Here is a 17,328-nt window from a genome sequence, read left to right on the forward strand (position 1 = left end):
GCATTCTCTCAGCACTGCAGTGAATTGGCGACCTGGATTCAGTGCTCCGGTTCCTGGAGTGGGATTTAAACCCAGTCTTCAATGTGTCAGAATGGAGCCTATCGAGTCCACAGCTGACATAAAGGCCTAACTGACACTGGGGTCAGATAGAAACAGCCCTCCAGGACCTCACCAATGTGAGTGTTGAAAATACTATTGAATTGTGGGGAGCTCCAGAGCTGAACATATTCTGTCCAAATCTCAATCTGCAAATGTATAATTTTGAGGAGAGCTTGCTGAAAGGTTAATTGAAACAGGGTCCAATGATGTGCAGGTTAGTTGGATTGGCCATGCTAATTGCCCCATAGGATCCAATGATGTGCAGATTGGGTGGATTGGCCATGTTAAATTGCCCCCTAGGGCCCAACGATGTGCAGGTGGGGTGGGGCTACAGGGTTATATGGCTGGGGCAGAGGAGTGGGCCCAGGTAGGCTGCTCTTCGGAGGGTCGCAGAAAATTTGATGGCCAAATGGCTTCCTTCTGCACAGCAGGGAGTCTATGGATTATTCGGATTATGTTGAACGACATAATATCCTGCCTCTCTCAGCCCAAGGAATGCCAATGCTGATGACGCTTTAGGTGTCCCAATTATTGCCATGACTGAGATCAATGACTGGAACTCAGTGCAGACTAGAGATAGAACTTGAAGTTTTTTTTAATCTTAACGATTAAGTCACATCTCAGGCTTAATGCAGTTTCTCACTGAGAGCTTAACAATAATTATCCTTAAGAAATCAAACCCTTAATGCTTACAAAGAATTATTGTGATGACTTCCAGCAGCCTTTCATTTTCCAACGCCTCTTTCAGTTGATTTTTCCAGGATCTCTGGAAATAATGAGCTTTAGTGACACAGGGAAGAACTTCTTGCAATTTACTGTGAATTAGATGGTGGGGAGAGATGGAATTCTACCAATTGCTGTCAGCGAGTGTGGAGGAGCTAATGATCCTGTCAACCTGACAACACGAGGAAGCTACATTAATAACAACGGAGATATGATTATTAACCCAGGCTGCTTCAGCAATCGTGACATTTCAATTTCTGCATTTTAATTAAATCAACCACAGATTCAGGCTCAATAACAGTCGCGATGCCCAGCGCAGTGAGAGATTTTTTAATAAATTAACATGACTAACTCCTCTAGGCCTGTTAGCTTACCATGGCTTAAACAGAAAGATTCAAGAAAATCAACACAAAGGCAGACAAAAAGGTCAACGTCAATGCCACTTCCTTCCAATTGATGATTTTAAGAAATAGCAGCTTGGTGAACTATGCTTCTTAAAGGAGCATCACAAAGTTTCAGAGAGTTATTTGCATAGCTTTCAAACTGTGCTTTTAGATAGACAATACAATGATACTATTCCTGTCATGTGAGAGTGCCCTTAAGAATTGGATATTTAAGAAATTTACCTTTAACAAATGAAGCTGATCATATTACTGAAGTGATGTCAGAGGGTGGGGGGAGCTGAGCTGAGCTCACTTCTGCTTTTGGTTTCAGTTTGAGGAGAAAGCTGGGAGTGTCTGGGTGTTTTGCGGAGAGCAGCTGAAAAGTGCCTGGCTGGTTTGCTGAGAGCTGCATGAAAGGAGAAAGACAGTTTGAGGAGAAAGCTGGGAGTGTCTGTGTGTTTTGAAAAGAGTTGCAGGGTGAAAAACACCGAGCTGGTCTGTGGATGTCTGCAAATCCAAAGACTATAAGTATATTGAATGTAACCTCATGTCTGTTGTTAAAGATGAAGTCTTTTGGAGGTTTGAAGGAACATTTTGAGGGATTATTTAGTGTTGTATTATTTTCGGGGTTATCTTTGAAGTAAGGGGTATTAAGAGATCCAATGTTTATTTAAAAGGTTAATTTGAGTTCATGGAATAAACATTGTTTTGTTTAAAAACCCACGTGTCCATAATTGTAATACCACGCCTGGGAAACAAGCCATGTGCTTCAAAAGCAGCAATCCATAAAAGGGGGAGGTTGGTTGAACTCCATGATACATTTTAGGGTTCTGAAAACCCCTCTCCCATAACACTTACCAAAATATTGAGTGCCTTGTGATTACATCACTGGGACATCACAGTATAAATGGGCTCGAGAAACAACTATGGATGGGATATTGCAGCCCCCCACCTCCCTCCTTCCCCCCCCCCCCATTGCATTTGTTCTGGTGGCAGAGGCAGCTCGCCATTGGCCGCCAGTGGGATCTGTGACATGTGAAATGTACAGAATACAAAGTGTTAATGTCATATCATAATTAACCACTAGATGGAGCTGTATAAAGCACTGACTCGCAGGCTTCTGGGAGAAGGCTGGAGAGGAGAGCATAGGAATAGTGAGAGAGTGTAGATTACAGTTGTAGATAGAGTGTAGAGACTAGTGTTAGTAGAGTGTAGATTGTAGATTACTAGATTATTGTTGACGACAGGAGTAAGTGGTCAAGCTTTAATAAGTAGCATAAATAAAAGTTAGCTTCGTTAATGAACTTAACTTCTGTGGTCTTTGTGAACACTACAACATCCATCCTGATAACAGAACCACAAAGAACACAACGGGATCTTCCAGTCCCGCCGATGTCAATGGCATTTTGTGTGGCTTGTCCGCTCCTCCACTGGGGAGCCCATCGCGGAGGTTCACCTTCAGTGGGTCCGGAAGATCCCACTGGGAGGTCGGGCTGGAAAATTCAGCCCAATGTGTTTCCTGAGAATCATGGCATATTACAGGACAGTGGGCGACCATCCAAAGTGCGGCAGATTTTTCAGAGCGCAATGGCGTCAGTCCCAATCATCTGCACTTTCCCAATATTCTGTATTGTCTGCACAAAATTGACTTATTATAAATGCTTCTCAGTATCTTCTTATTTTGCAAAGAGCTTTGAGCAGCACAGCAATGGAAAGGCAATCAATCTGGAATTAATACGAAGTGCCACATCTTCAAATTCAGAGGTCGTAGTTTGCAATCCACCTCCGTGGCTGAGGGATCTGCTGAAGAGCAAGTCTGTGGTGTCAAAAAGCAATGAGCGATTGGTCTCTACCTTTTGATGTATACTACAAAATAATCAGGTGTTCACCTCCAAGTGGAGGCATCTTAACGCTGCACAGACCAGATTCATTTGTGTTAAATTTTAACCAAGCTGATCATTGACTGGGGTACAGTGTGACAAGAGCTTCAATTGACAAGTTAAATAGGGCAGCAGGTGGAGTCTGTGCTCCAGGTCACACCCTCCTCGCCGATTGACAGCCAGACGGGTAAATAACAAACAGCAACATATTGCTGTGACCTCAGTGACTGAAGCAATTGGAATGTCATTTTTTTAAAGTGCTGTTATTTTACGGAGCATTTCAGAATGAGTGGAAAATTGCATGCTCTCGCAGATCTGAGGCTATTTATCTCGTCAGCCATTAGATCAATTTGAAGAGAAAACTTACTGTCAGGCCGCTTGCTCCCAGAGGTCAGGCACTTTCCCTCATGCTCTGATTTCCCTCTTTGCCTGTGGGCTCGCATTTCCCTCTCTCAAACAGTGTCTGGACCTGTCATGCAGGTAGGGAACTGCCCTCTCTGCCAGCTCCACATGTTGGCTGGTTTAGATCAAGCTCTTCCCTCAGCTGATCACACTTACTGGTTATATTAACGTGTAGCTTTCTATTTTCAGCTGTTTGGCATTGAATAACTGCAGTCACACAGACAATCACAGGGTCTTTAATAAGCTGAGTACAGGTTTATGCTTTGCCTAACTGTTTTAAAAATAATTCTTGCCGGCAGGCTCAACATTTCAAATTACTCAACTATCCCAGTAATCAGGTTGAATCGTTGGCCTTTTGTTCATTAATGTAGCGAAAGTGGTTCTGTAAGCGCATAAATAAATGAATTGTTTTTAATTTGCTAATTGTGGCCTCTGGCCCCCCTTCTAAAGCGGAGCTTGTTTCTCCTGCCATTCTGCTGCTTCTCGCGTGTTTTCAGGTGCTTCTATTAACACAGACCCATTTCCTTTTCTGTCAAATCAATAACATGAAAGGCGTTTCGCCTACAGCCAACAGGAACCATAGACGTGTGGCCACATTTTCAGTCATTATTCCTGGGCTTTGTGTTGTAGTCACCAGCAGGAAATCATTAACTCTCAGGCATCTCGCAGCAGCTGTGGAGCATTAACCCTTTCAATGACATGAAATACAACCCGTAGATTGTACTATTCTATGAAAAGGTGGTTTGCAATGGGACACTCGACTCTTCGCCAATCTGTTTGGATACACGATAGCTAGATATCTCCACCACAGTATTAAATTAATCTGTGTTTTAGTCTCTGACTTCTCTCGGCAAAACGGAAAAGGTTCAATGTAGTTTATCTCAAAGGGAGGGAGAATTAATTGTAGATTATTATCACAGTTGAAATGTGTGCCTTTATGCCGCAGTTTATGTGCTGTGATAAACTGAGCACTCTCCGTCCGCCTGTTTCCATGACCACACTCTTTAGGGTGTTTACACTGTCCTAAATCACAAATTGGTGAAACAAAATATTCTGATAAAATTTGCAGTGAACTTCAAAGGGAAGACTAAGGTGGGAACCATGTTCGTATTGGATTCGCCGATTTTGAGACTATGTGCTGACGCCGGTGTGGGAACGCTGGAGTTTTACGACTGAAAAGACAGAGCAAAACGGCCACCGACCCTCCGTCTGGTGGGGGGCTAGCAGGCACGCAGCGTCGAGCACCCAGCTCCAGTTGCGGATACGGCCGGAGAATTGCCAGGACTGTGGCCGCGCATGCGCACGGCGGGGGCCTGCAGAGGCTGCGCCATGCAACATGGCGCCGGCCGCGCGCAGTCCCGGCCTGCCAAATAGTGGTCCCCTTTGGCCAGGCTCGCCACCCCCGGACCACCCCCCACCAGTGCCCCCAGTCCCCGCCAAAGCCCCCCCCCCCCCCCCCCCCCCCCCCCCCCCCCCCCCCCGTGGATCGGCTCCCTCACAAATGTGGTGGTGCTGGACATAGTCCACAGCCGCCACGCTGGGTTCACGAATTTAAATACCACACGCGACTGACGCCATCGGGAACTCGGCCCATCAGGGGCGGAGCATTGGGGGAGGGTCTCAGGTAACATTTGGAAAGGGCAGAGCATCGCAAAAGCGGCGCCGCCCCGATTTGAGCTCCAACATGGATTCTCCAGCGATATCGGCGTGGAGAATCCCGCCCCATATTCCTTCCGTTTAATCTTCAATGCAGCAAGAAACTCATTTGTAATCTATCTATTTCAGTAACTGCTCTCAGGGTGTTATCCATGAACATAAGTTCTCGAAGAACAGTCACAGCAGTGGACAGAATATTTACATGTGGTCATATATTAATAAAGAATGAAAGAGCCTGCCTGCATTTACAACTCTCGGGATCCCAGGATATTCCAAAATGCTTTACAGCCAATTAAGTGCTTTTTGGAGTGTAGCCATGTTTTGTAATGTCGAGAAATGCTACCGGTAATGCCACAGCGGGTAGTGGGTGGGTGGGGGAATGTTTGGGGGGGAAGGGAGGGGTTAGTATGAGGCAGAACAGGTGGGGAGAGACACAGGTGGGGGGGGGATGTGAATGAGAGGGGGAGAGATAATGGACAAAGCCACATCCTATGAGAAATAGGTGAGGATGAGGCCTCCCTGGTCCTCTGGGCATGTCGGACCTTCGCCACCACCTGTCCTCCACCCTCTGGCCGGTCTGGTGGGTCTTCGCCATGCTCGTTGCAGCACCTCTTGGTCCAGCTCTTCCTCATCCTTCTCCTCGGAGGTGGCCGCATGTTCCTCCTCCTTCGCCTCTACCATGTTGCCCTGCTGCTCGGTCAGGTTGTGGAGAACAGAGGAGACCACCACAAAGGGGCCGACCCTCCAGGGGATGTATTGCAGCGCATCATAGAGAGGACAAGGCATCTGAACTGCCCTTTGAGCAGTCCAATGACAGCCTGGGTGGCCACATGGGCGTCGTTATATCAGGTGTCCACATCAGTCTCCGGCCTCCGTACAGGTGTCATTAGCCAGGTCCTAAGTGGGCACCTTTTATTTCCCAAGAGCTTCCAGGATGTAGCTGTTGTGCGCACTCCTGGGAAAGCATGCACACACGTGCATGATCCTGAGGTGGTGGTCGCACACAAGTTGGACATTCAGGGAATGGAACCCCTTCCTGTTGATGAAGGGTAATCCCGGACCGCCCGGTGCGTTCAAGGCGACACGCATGCCATCTGGATCTGGGGCTTCTTGGCGATGGCGGTGAATCCTGCTGCCCAGGCATCTTGATGGCCTTGGTCCAGGTCAAAGTTTCTATAGTTGGGTGCCCAGGGAAACAGGACGTCCGTGACTTCATGGATGCACATGTAGACTATTGGTTGGGAAAGTCTGCACACATCCCCACTCGAGCCCTGGAATGAACCTGAGGCATAAAGGTTTAGGGCTATGGTGACCTTTACGGCCGCCCGGAGTGGGTATCCTCCTCCTCCACATTGTGCCAAGTCGGTAAGGACAAGGCACAGGTGCCACACCATTTCTTTGGTGAAGCAAAGCGTCCTGCAGCACATGCTGTCCATCATCTGTTCAAAGGACCAGCGCACCTTCCCCTCTGGCCTGATGGGCTGCTGGGTCCTCAGGGTGTGGGGCAGGGTCCTGCACATGGGCCGCCGCCTCGAGTCTCTTTTGGCGCTGATGCTGCCGCCTTCTCCAGCGTCTGCCTGCCTGGCCTGTCAATGCCTCTGCGAGGGTAGCATCCGTGGGGTCCAGGAAATCATCCATAAAGTAATGTCTGTAAGAAATTGGAGAGGGTGTGAGACTGGCAATCAGTTATGGCTGCCACTCCAGTACTCTCGGATCCCCCAAGCGTCCCTAATGCTCACATCGCCTGCCATCCTTCCAGGTGCCATCCAACACGCCCTGCACATGCAGCCCCAGCACAAAGGGACTTGGGAGTCCTTGTTCACGATTCTCTTAAGGTTAATGTGCAGGTTCAGTCAGCAGTTAGGAAGGCAAATGCAATGTTAGCATTCATGTCAAGAGGGCTAGAATACAAGACCCAGGATGTACTTCTGAGGCTGTATAAGGCTCTGGTCAGACCCCATTTGGAGTATTGTGAGCAGTTTAGTGCCCTGTATCTAAGGAAGGATGTGCTGGCCTTGGAAAGGGTCCAGAGAAGGTTCACACGAATGATCCCTGGAATGAGGAACTTGTCGTATGAGGAACGGTTGAGGACTCTGGGTCTGTACTCGTTGGAGCTTAGAAGGATGAGGGAGGATCTTATTGAAACCTAAAGGATACTGCGAGGCCTGGATAGAGTGGACGTGGAGAGGATGTTTCCATTTGTAGGAAAACTAGAACCAGAGGACACCATCTCAGACTAAAGGGAAGATTCATTAAAACAGAGTTGAGGAGGACTTTCTTCAGCCAGAGGGTAGTGAATCTGTGGAACGCTTTGCCGCAGAAGGCTGTGGAGGCCAAATCACTGAGTGTCTTTAAGACAGAGATAGGTAGGTTCTTGATTAATAAGGGAATCAGGGATTATGGGGAGAAGGCAGGAGAATGGGGATGAGAAAATATCAGCCATGATCGAATGGCAGAGCAGACCCGATGGGCTGAGTGGCCTAATTCTGCTCCTATGTTTTATGGTTTTATGGTCTTACTTATGACAATAATAAAGATTATATTATATTAAATATTATGTTAGGCAGTAACAACTGTTATATTACACTTTGTGGTAATATGTTGTTATTCTTTGCGTTGTGATCCAGAATGGTCTGATGAGTTGATGATAAAGAAACCACCAATCTTTAGATGGAAGCAAAAGTAATTTATTGTATAATGATTAATTTAAATAGAGTTTGCACACACTACAAAGCTTTAACTACTAATAAAGTAAGGTTGAGTCTGTTAAACTGTAATCTGTGATCTAGTATTGACTAATGATGCCCTCGTGCACTTCTCTCTAATCTAAACTACTCCTTGAGCAGTGATCAATATTTCTCCTCTGCTGACACTACCCAAGATTCCCTGAGGTCTGATGTTTATACTGGGAACTGGTGGTGCCCTCTAGTGTTTGAATTACACTGAGATGTGATAATTAACCCTTCACTGGCGTACCTATATACATATCATTGCAACAACCGCCTGCATAGTGGTAATTGTACCCACAGGGGTCAACTTGGGAGCTGTGAGCTGAATACATTACTAGAATTTCAAATTCCCCATTAGCAATAGCCTTTAGCTGTGTGGCCAGCGGTCGCCATGGTCAGTGGGAGTTAAAGTGACCTTCACCACATTACCATGGGCGGGGCTCTATCACGAGGGTGCTCGGAGGGGCAGACAGGCAGCAGCTGGAGCTGTCCCCAATATGGGTAACCACAATCCGGGAGGTGGCATGGCAGACCTGCAGGCCTTGAGCCCCTTCACACCCCCCCTTGGCCCACGATAATGGCCCACCCCCCACGACCGAGCTCGTAACCCCCCCGCCCCCCCCCCCCCCCCCCCACTCCCCAAGCACTGGGGTAGTGGCCCCGGTCTTCCCAGGAGAGATTTCCTTCCCTAAAGAACATTAGTGAATCAGATGGGGTTGTGCAACAATCGCTGGTAGTTGCCATGGCCACTAGCAATTAGCTTTTCAATTCCAGTTTTTTTTATTAACTGAATTTAAATTCCACCAGCTGCCATGGTGGGATTTGAACCCGTGTCCCCAGAGGATTCACTTGAGACTCTGGATTACTATCGAGTGAGGCCGCTCGCAGTGCCAAGAAACACAACGCTATCTAATGTGACTCTGGTTAGATACGGGCCTCAGCGGGGAACGTGCGGCTGAGGCTGCACTTAGTCCCTTTGCCTGCACTGAGGAGCCCCACTTGCCGGAACTCCTTGAGCCCCCGGCGTGACCTCCAAACCCCCCCAAAACCACAATTCACTGCAAAGGGGTTCCTTCTTCCCCCTCATCGTGTTTCCCCCACCCCCCACCTCACCTGAGCAGGGTACACCCAGCCCGATGAACACAGTGCACAAATTTCCACCTTGGCAGTGCCAGCCTGGCACCCTGGCCGTGCCGCTGCCAGCTCGCTGTACAATATGGGCACCTTGGCATTGCCAGCCTGTCACTGCCAAGGTTATAGTGAGACTAGCTGTCTCGCTCTAATATGCAGATCTGCCAAAATTGATCAATGGGTGGGCTTTCTATCGCGACGTCTTGCAGGATCGCGTTAGATCTCATGAGGCGTAGTGGGCCAGGTAGATCCCGGGAGCAGGGTCTCCCATCATTTACCGACCACAGTGTGCCGCGGCATGCTGCTTTTCGTGTGCAGCGTGACCGGTAGATCGCGCCCGGGGAGATTATTCACTTAATCCTGAAGAACCAACCAAATTAGTGGAGGGAAATCAAGTTATGAGTCACATGGTGAGCACACACCTATTAAAATACTGTAAAAGAAGGACAGCACGGTGGCGCAGTGGTCAGCACTGTTGCCTCATTGCGCCGAGGACCCGTTTGCGATCCCGGCCTTGGGTCTCTGTCCATGCGGAGTTTGCACATTCTCCCCATGTCTGCGTGGGTCTCACACTCAGGTTAGGTGGATTGGCCACACTAAATTGGCAAAACAATAATTTGGTACTCTAAATTTAAAAAAAAATACTGTGCGAGATGGGCCGAGTGGGTGAATCAACGCTGTGGAAATTATCACAAGTAGTATTTATTCAGCTAAACTGAAGTAAAAATAAGCAAAATACTGCAGATGCTAGAAATCTGAAATAAAGACCGAAAATGCTGGATAAACTCAGCAGGCCTGGCAGCATCTGTAGAGGGTGAAATAGCGTTAACGTTTTGAGTCCATATGCCTCTTTAGCAGACTGTAGAAGGGTCATATGGCTAAAGGGATGTGAAGGAAGATTGTTTTCAGCAAACACACAGCCTAATTCTAGAACTGGACATTTGGAGGGGAAGGTTATTCTGAGAGGGTATCTCATCTTCACCAAGACCACGCTCCATTGGCTCCCTCCATGCCATCGAATCAACCAGAAGGGTCAATTTTTGCTACTCATTCAGAGACACTGGCACGGTCAGCATTGTTGTCCATCCCTAATTGCTCTTTTTGTGAGCTGTCTTCTTGAACCATTGAAGTCTGTGTGGTGTAGGTACACCCACAATGCTGTTTGAGCAGGAGATCCAAATTTTGACCCAATGCCAGTGAAGGACTGGTAGTATTGTTCTAAGTCAGATCAGTGTGTGCCTTGGTGAAAAATTAGCAAGTGATGGTGTTCCCTTGCAAACACTGACCTTGTTCTTCTCGCTGATAGAGATATGGAAGGTGCTGTTGAATTAGCATTGGTGATATGCTGCAGCGCATCTTGTAGAGGATGCACAGTGCTGGATGGTGGATGGAGTGAATGTTTCAGGTGGTGGATGGGGTGCCAATCAAGTTGGATACATTGTCTTGGATAGTGTCGAGCTTCTTGAGTATTGGAGGAGCTGCACTCATCCAGGCAAGTGAAGAGAATTCCATCACACTCCTGACTTGTGCCTTGCAGATGGAAGACAAGTTTTGGGTCAGGAGATGAGTTACTCACTGTAGAATTCTCAGCTTCTGACCTCTTATAGCCACAACATTCATCTGGTTGGTCCAGTTAAGTTAGTTCCTGATTATTGGTAACCCCAAGAATGTTGGTAGTGGGGGTTTTAATTATGGTAATGGCGTTGAATGTCAAGAGAGAAGATCAAATTATTTTGTATTAGAGATGGTCAATGCTTGGCACGTCTGTGGCACGAATGTTACTTGTCACTTATCAGTCCAGCACCAAATATTGGCCAAGTCTTGGTACCTAAGGCATGGATTTCTTTAATATTGGAGAAATTGCAAATGGTGTTGAACATTGCGCAGTCATTCACGAATATCCCCACTTCTGGCATTATAATGGAGGGGATGTCATTGATGAAACAACTGAAAATGATTGGGCCTAGGACTCTCGAGAGCTCTTGCAATGATGTTGGCTGAGATGATTGACCTCCAACAATAATGACCTCCTTCCTTTGTGTAAGGCATGACGCCAGCCTGGGAATCCCCCCAATTTTCATTGACTTCAATTTTACCAGGACTCCTTTCTGTCAAACGCTGCCCTGATGTTGAGAGCAGTCACTCTCGTCTCACCTCTGGAATTCAGCACTCTAACACATGTTGCGGTCAAGGCTGAAGTAAGGTTAGGAGCTGAGTGACCCTGAAAGAGCCCGAACTGAGCATTGGTGAGCAGGTTATTGGTGAGTAAATTCTGCTTGACAGCACCATTGACAACACCTTATATTTTGCTGATGTTTGAGTGCAGTCTGACAGGATTGTAATTTGCCACGTTGATTTGTCCTGTTATTTGTGTGCTGGTCATACCTGGGCAAATTGCCACAGTGATGGGTAGATGCCAGTGTTGTAACTGTATTGGGACAACATGGGTAGAAACCTGGCTTGTTCTGGAGAACATGTGTTCAGTACTATTGCCGGGATGTTGTCAGGGTCCATAGTCTTTGTTTATCCAGTGCCTTCAACCATTTAATAATGTCGTGTGGAGTGAGCCAAACTGGCTGAAGGCTGGCAGCTTTAATGTTGGGGACCTCAGGAAGATGCTGAGATGGATCATACATTCAACACTTTTGACTGAAAATGGGTGAAGGTGTATCTTCCGTGGCCTTGTCCGATCCTAAATTTGCGATTGTTTCTCACAGTGTATCCCAGCACACAGCCTCCGCTCCTTGGACGCAACTATTTCGCATTTTTCACTCCCTCCTTCCATTCTGAGCAACAATTCTTTCTCCTCAATTATCCGAATCTTTGGAATTCCATCCCAGTCAGTCTGCCTCACCAACTTCCTCTGTGTTCCACAGAGCACTTGATCTGTTAATCCCTATGCTTATCCCTTAATCGTTTTGGTTTCTTTCATAACCAGTTATTAGTTGAACTCCAAATTGGACATTTGAAATTTGAAACAAGTTAGAAAATTCTGGAAAAACTCAGCTCAGGCAGACATCTGTGGGAAGAATTAAGGTTGCTGTTTGGATGGGCTGATTTAACTCAGTTAGCTGGATAGCTAGTTCGTGATGCAGAGCAAGACCAACAGCACAGGTTCAATTCCTGTACCGGCTGAAGTGGTTCATGAAAGCCCTACCTCCTTAACCTTGCCCTTCACCTGAGGTGTGGTGACCTGCAGGTTAAATCACCACCAGTCAGCTCTCCCCCTCAAAGGGGAAAGTAGCCGATGGTCATCTGGGACTATAGTGACTTAACTTTTGCCGCAATATTAAAAGTATACAAATAGTTGTATACTTTGGCAGCTTTGAGTATCACTGAAGAAAGAGACATGCTGTCAAAATTTTTGTTATGCACTCATCAGGACAAGAAAGGGAACAACAATTTATACTGCATGAGAAGATGATGCTGATCGATTTGCAAGTAGATTCTGATTTGTAGAGGCATTGCCATGGAGAATGCAACAGGGAACAATTAATTGTCAAACATTTGGACAAATTTACACTGGGCAGGTTGGCTCTAACTGTTCATGCATTGCCATGGGGAATGAACCAGGGAATGGCTCTCCCCCAGGGTTTTGATTAGTTGAAAAAGGTGCAATATGTGGACATGTTCTTTCTGATTGTAAAGGACAGCGTCCTGTGTGTGAATATATGTAACTCCTAACATTCACAAGTGAGTCACTGATAATCCCAGGTTGTTAGTGTTATTCTGAGCACAATCAGGGTTATCTATTAAGTGTTGCCCAATCACATCTAAAGTTGGACACCATGTACTAAGTTTGCAGGCATGGGCTGTTTGCATATGGTTAGCGTCACCTTACCAACCAATCAGCACCCTCATCTCATGCAGTATAAATTGTTGTTCCCTTTCAGATGTTTTGTTCTTGCGTATCTGTCCTGATGAGAATAAGATGAAAAGCTTTGACAGCATGTCTTTTTTTTGAGCAATACTCAATATTGAAACGGGTGTAGGAACAGAGAGATTTGGGCATATATGTAAAGAAATGCTTGAAGGTGGAAGGACACATTGATAAGGCTATTTCAAAAAATATGGGGCCCTTTGCTTTACAAAGAATACAAAAGCAAGGAGATTATGCTAAATGGGTTTAAAGATTTCCTCGAATGATCAGAGAAAGACGAGGGGAGATTTAACAGGAGTGTTCAAAATTATGAAGTAATTTGACAACATAAAGCAGGAGAAATTATTTCCAGTTGAAGCAGACTTATTAACCAGAGGACCAGATTAACGGTAATTGGCAAAAGAACAAAATGCGAAATGAGAATTTATTTTTGTTTCCGCAGTCAGTTTTTACAATTTGGAGTGTGCTGCCTGAAAGGCTGGAAGCAGATTCAGTAACAACCTTCAAAGTAGAGTTGGATAAATCTTTGAGAGGGGGAAATTTGCATGGGGATGAGCAGGAGCGAGGGATTAACTGGACAACTCTTTTAAGGAGCAATGTGCAGGCACAATGAATTCATTTGTTCTGTATTAATTTATGATTCCAAATTAAGCTGCCTCTGCTGTTGAGTCTATGAAACTGGGGAGGCAGTGACATAGTGGTATTGTCACTGGACAGGTGATCCAGTTACCCAAGGTAATACTCTTTGGGCCTGGGTTCGAATTCCGCTACAGCAGGTGGTGGAAATCAAATCCAATATATACCTGAAATTAAAACACCAGGTTAAAGTCCAACAGGTTTGTTTCGAATCACTAGCTTTCGGAGCACTGCTCCTTCCTCAGGTGAACAAACATTCACCTGAGGAAGGAACAGTGCTCCGAAAGCTAGTGATTTGCAACAAACCTGCTGGACTTTAACCTGGTGTTGTAAGACATCTTACTGTGCTCACCCCAGTCCAATGTCGGCATCTCCACATCATGACTGTAATTAAAAGATGACCATAAAACCCAGCTGGTTCCCTAATGTCCATTTGGGAAGGAAATCTGCCATCCTTACCTGGTCTGGCCTATATGCGACTCCAGATCCACAGCTATGTTATTGACTACTCAGTTGTATAAAACAACTACAAAGTCAATAAAAAGGAACAAAACCAGATGGACCGCACAGCATCAACCTAGGCACTGGCAGTGGCAATAACAATGGCAAACCCAACCTTGTCGACCCTGCAATGTCCTCCGCACTAACATCTGGGGGCTTGTGCCAAAGTTGAGAGAGCTATCTCACAGACGAGTTAAGCAACAGCCTGACATTGTCATACTCACAGAATCATACCTTATAGATAACAATGACATCCCAGACATCACTATCACCATTCCTGGGCATGTCCTGTCCCACCTGCAGGACAGACTCAGGAGAGGCGGCGGCATAATGCTATGCGGTCAGGAGGGAGTTGCCCTGGGAGTCCTCAACGTTAACTCTGGGCCCCTTGAAGTCTCATGGCTTCAGGTTAAACATGGGCAAGGTAACCTCCTGCTGATTACCAAGTACCGGCCACAATCGGCTGAAGAATCTGTACTCCTCCATGTTGAACCCCACTTGGGGGAAGCACTGAAGGTGGCAAGGGCACAGAATGTACTCTGGGTGGGGTCCATCACCAAGAGTTGCTTGGCAGCACCACTACTGAACGGACTGGCTGGGTCCTAAAGGACATAGCTGCAGACTGGATCTACAACAGGAGGTGAGGGAACCAACAAAAGGGAAAAACATACTTGACCTCATCCTCACCAACCTGCCTGCCGCAGATACATCTGTCCATGACAGTATCGGCAGGAGTGACATTCACACAATTGTTATGGGAGAGATGTTTTCAGAACCCCAAAATGTATCATGGAGTTCAACCAACCCCCCCCCCCCCCACACTTAATGGATTGCTGCTTTTGAAGCACATGGCTTGTTCCCCAGGTGTGGTATTACAATTATGGACACGTGGTTTTAATAAACAAAACAATGTTTATTCCATAACTCAAATTAACCTTTTAAATAAACATTGGATCTGTTAACACCCCTTACTTCAAAGATAACCCCAAAAATAATACAACACTAAATAATCCCTCAAAATGTTCCTTCAAACATCCCAAAAGACTTCACGTTCACAAAAACAGTAACACCAGGTTACCGTTAACATATATTTTCTGTTGGATGGGAAAGATATATCAGCCAGCAGTCCCAGCATGTTTTCATGCAGCACACTGCCAACACAGGCACTTCTCAAAAGGCTTCCTCAAACTGACTTTCTCCTTTCAAGCATCTCACAGCAAACCAGTCAGGCACCTTTTAGCTGCTCTCTCTCAAAACTGAAACTAAAAACTTCAAAATGGCTGAGCTCAAGCCCAGCTCCTCCCACACTCTGACTTCACTGCTTTTCTTAAAGGTACATTGCTTAAACATCCATTTCTTAAAGGCACTCTCACATGACACAGTCCTTGCGGGGATAAAGTCCTGTCTTCACATTGAGGATATCCTCCATCGTGTTGTGTGCACTACAATTGTGCTAAATGGGATAGATTCAGAACAGATCAAGTAACCTAAGACTGCGCATCCATGAGGTGCTGCGGGCCATCAGCAGCAGTTAAATTGTACTCAACCACAATTTTGTAACCTATGGCCTGGCATATCCCCCACTCTACCAATACCACCAAGCCAGGGGATCAACCCTGGTTCAATGAAGAGAAGGAGGGTGATGTGTTATGGACTCTGGGATAACACAGGCTGCAACTCGATGCAGCTTTGACCAAAAGGTACTCCAGATGTTGAAGTATGTTCAATGTGATTTATTGAACCATTAGCACAGTTCTCTATGAGTTTGACTCTCCTGCTAATCTTGCTATAGTAACTCAGTCTAACTAACTAGTCTGTTCTAAGCCACGTGGTGGGTGTGATGCTTCTCACCTGCCCCTGTCCTTCTCTCTAAGTGTCGCCTGTGGAAAGAGACAGAGCATGTGTGCCTGTCCTTATTTATGGATTGCCCCCTTGTGGTAGTGTCACCTCTGGGTGTCATGACTGCCCATTGGTCGTGTCCTATTCTATGTGTTCATTAGCTGTATGTCTGCATGTCATGCCATCTCCGGTGCTCCCTCTAGTGTTTACTTAGTTGTAGTGTATTTACATACCCCTTGTGTATATACAATGATGCATATCACCACAGAGGCCATGCCAAGAGCAGCACCAAGCATACCAAAAAATGAGGTGTCAACCTGGTGAAGCTACAACACAGGACTGCTTGCATTCCAAACAACATAGGCAGCAAGTGATAGACAGAGCTACATGATCCACAACCAACGGATCAGATTTAAGCTCTGCAGACTTGCCACATCTTGTTGTGAATGGTGATGGATATTAAAACAACTCACTGGAGGAGGAGGGTCCACAAATATCCCCATCCTTAATGATGGAGGAGACCAGCACATCTGTGCAAAAGATAAGGCTGAAGCATTCGCAAAATTCTTCAGCCAGAAGTGCCGAGTGGGTGATCCATCTTGGTCTCCTGGAGATTCCCAACATCACAGATATCAGTCTTCAGCCAATTTGATTCACCCCACGTGATCTCAGGAAATGGCTGAAGGCACTGAATACTGCAAAGGCTATGGGTCCTGACAATATTCTGGCAATAGTACTGAAGACTTGTGCTCCAGAACTTGCCAAGCACTCGGCCAATCACAGCTACAACAGTTGTATCTACCGGGAAGTGTGGACAATTGCCCGACGGTGCCCTGAACACAAAAAGCAGGACAAATCCAGCCCGGTCAATTACCTTTCTTCCAACATAAGGGCAGATGTGGCGATGTTCACTGATATTTACACAATGTTCAGCACCATTCGCGACTGCTCAGATACTGAAGCAGTCTACGGGCAGTCCATGGGCATATGCAGCAAGACCTGGATGATTTCCAGGCTGACAAGTGGCCCACACAAGTGCCTGGCAACCATCTCTAATAAGACAGAATCAAACTTTAGCCCCTTGACATTCAATGGCATTATCATCGCTGAATTCCTCCACTGTCAACATCTTGGGGGTTACCATTGACCAGAAACAGAACTGGACCAGCCACATAAACACTGAGACTACAAGAGCAGGTCAAATGCTAGGAATCCTATGACGAGTAACTCACATCCTGACTCCCCAAAGCCTGTCCACCACCTATATGACAGAAGCCAGGAGTGTGATTGAATACTCCCCACTTGCCTGGATGAGTGCAATTCCAAAAACACTCAAGAAGCTCGACACCATCTCAGACAAAGCAGCCCACTTGATTGGCATCCCTTCCACAAACATTCACTCCCTCCACCACTGTCACACAATAGCAGCTGTGTGTACCGTCTACAAGACCCACTGCACAAACTCACAC

The 17,328-nt window shown here is 46.4% G+C and overlaps 1 long non-coding RNA gene across 1 annotated transcript in view; it reads left to right on the forward strand.

The window, feature by feature from the left end:
- Window positions 1-3,408: 3,408 nt before the first annotated feature.
- The window catches only part of LOC140398016 (uncharacterized), a 343,855-nt gene continuing 329,935 nt past the window's right edge, over window positions 3,409-17,328 (forward strand). The window contains exon 1 of the long non-coding RNA XR_011937381.1: window positions 3,409-3,565. This is a non-coding gene — a long non-coding RNA (uncharacterized lncRNA). The remainder of the gene's footprint in view (window positions 3,566-17,328) is intronic.

Source organism: Scyliorhinus torazame, chromosome 21 (assembly GCF_047496885.1).
Source record: "Scyliorhinus torazame isolate Kashiwa2021f chromosome 21, sScyTor2.1, whole genome shotgun sequence".
In the NCBI taxonomy this organism is placed as follows: domain Eukaryota; kingdom Metazoa; phylum Chordata; class Chondrichthyes; order Carcharhiniformes; family Scyliorhinidae; genus Scyliorhinus; species Scyliorhinus torazame.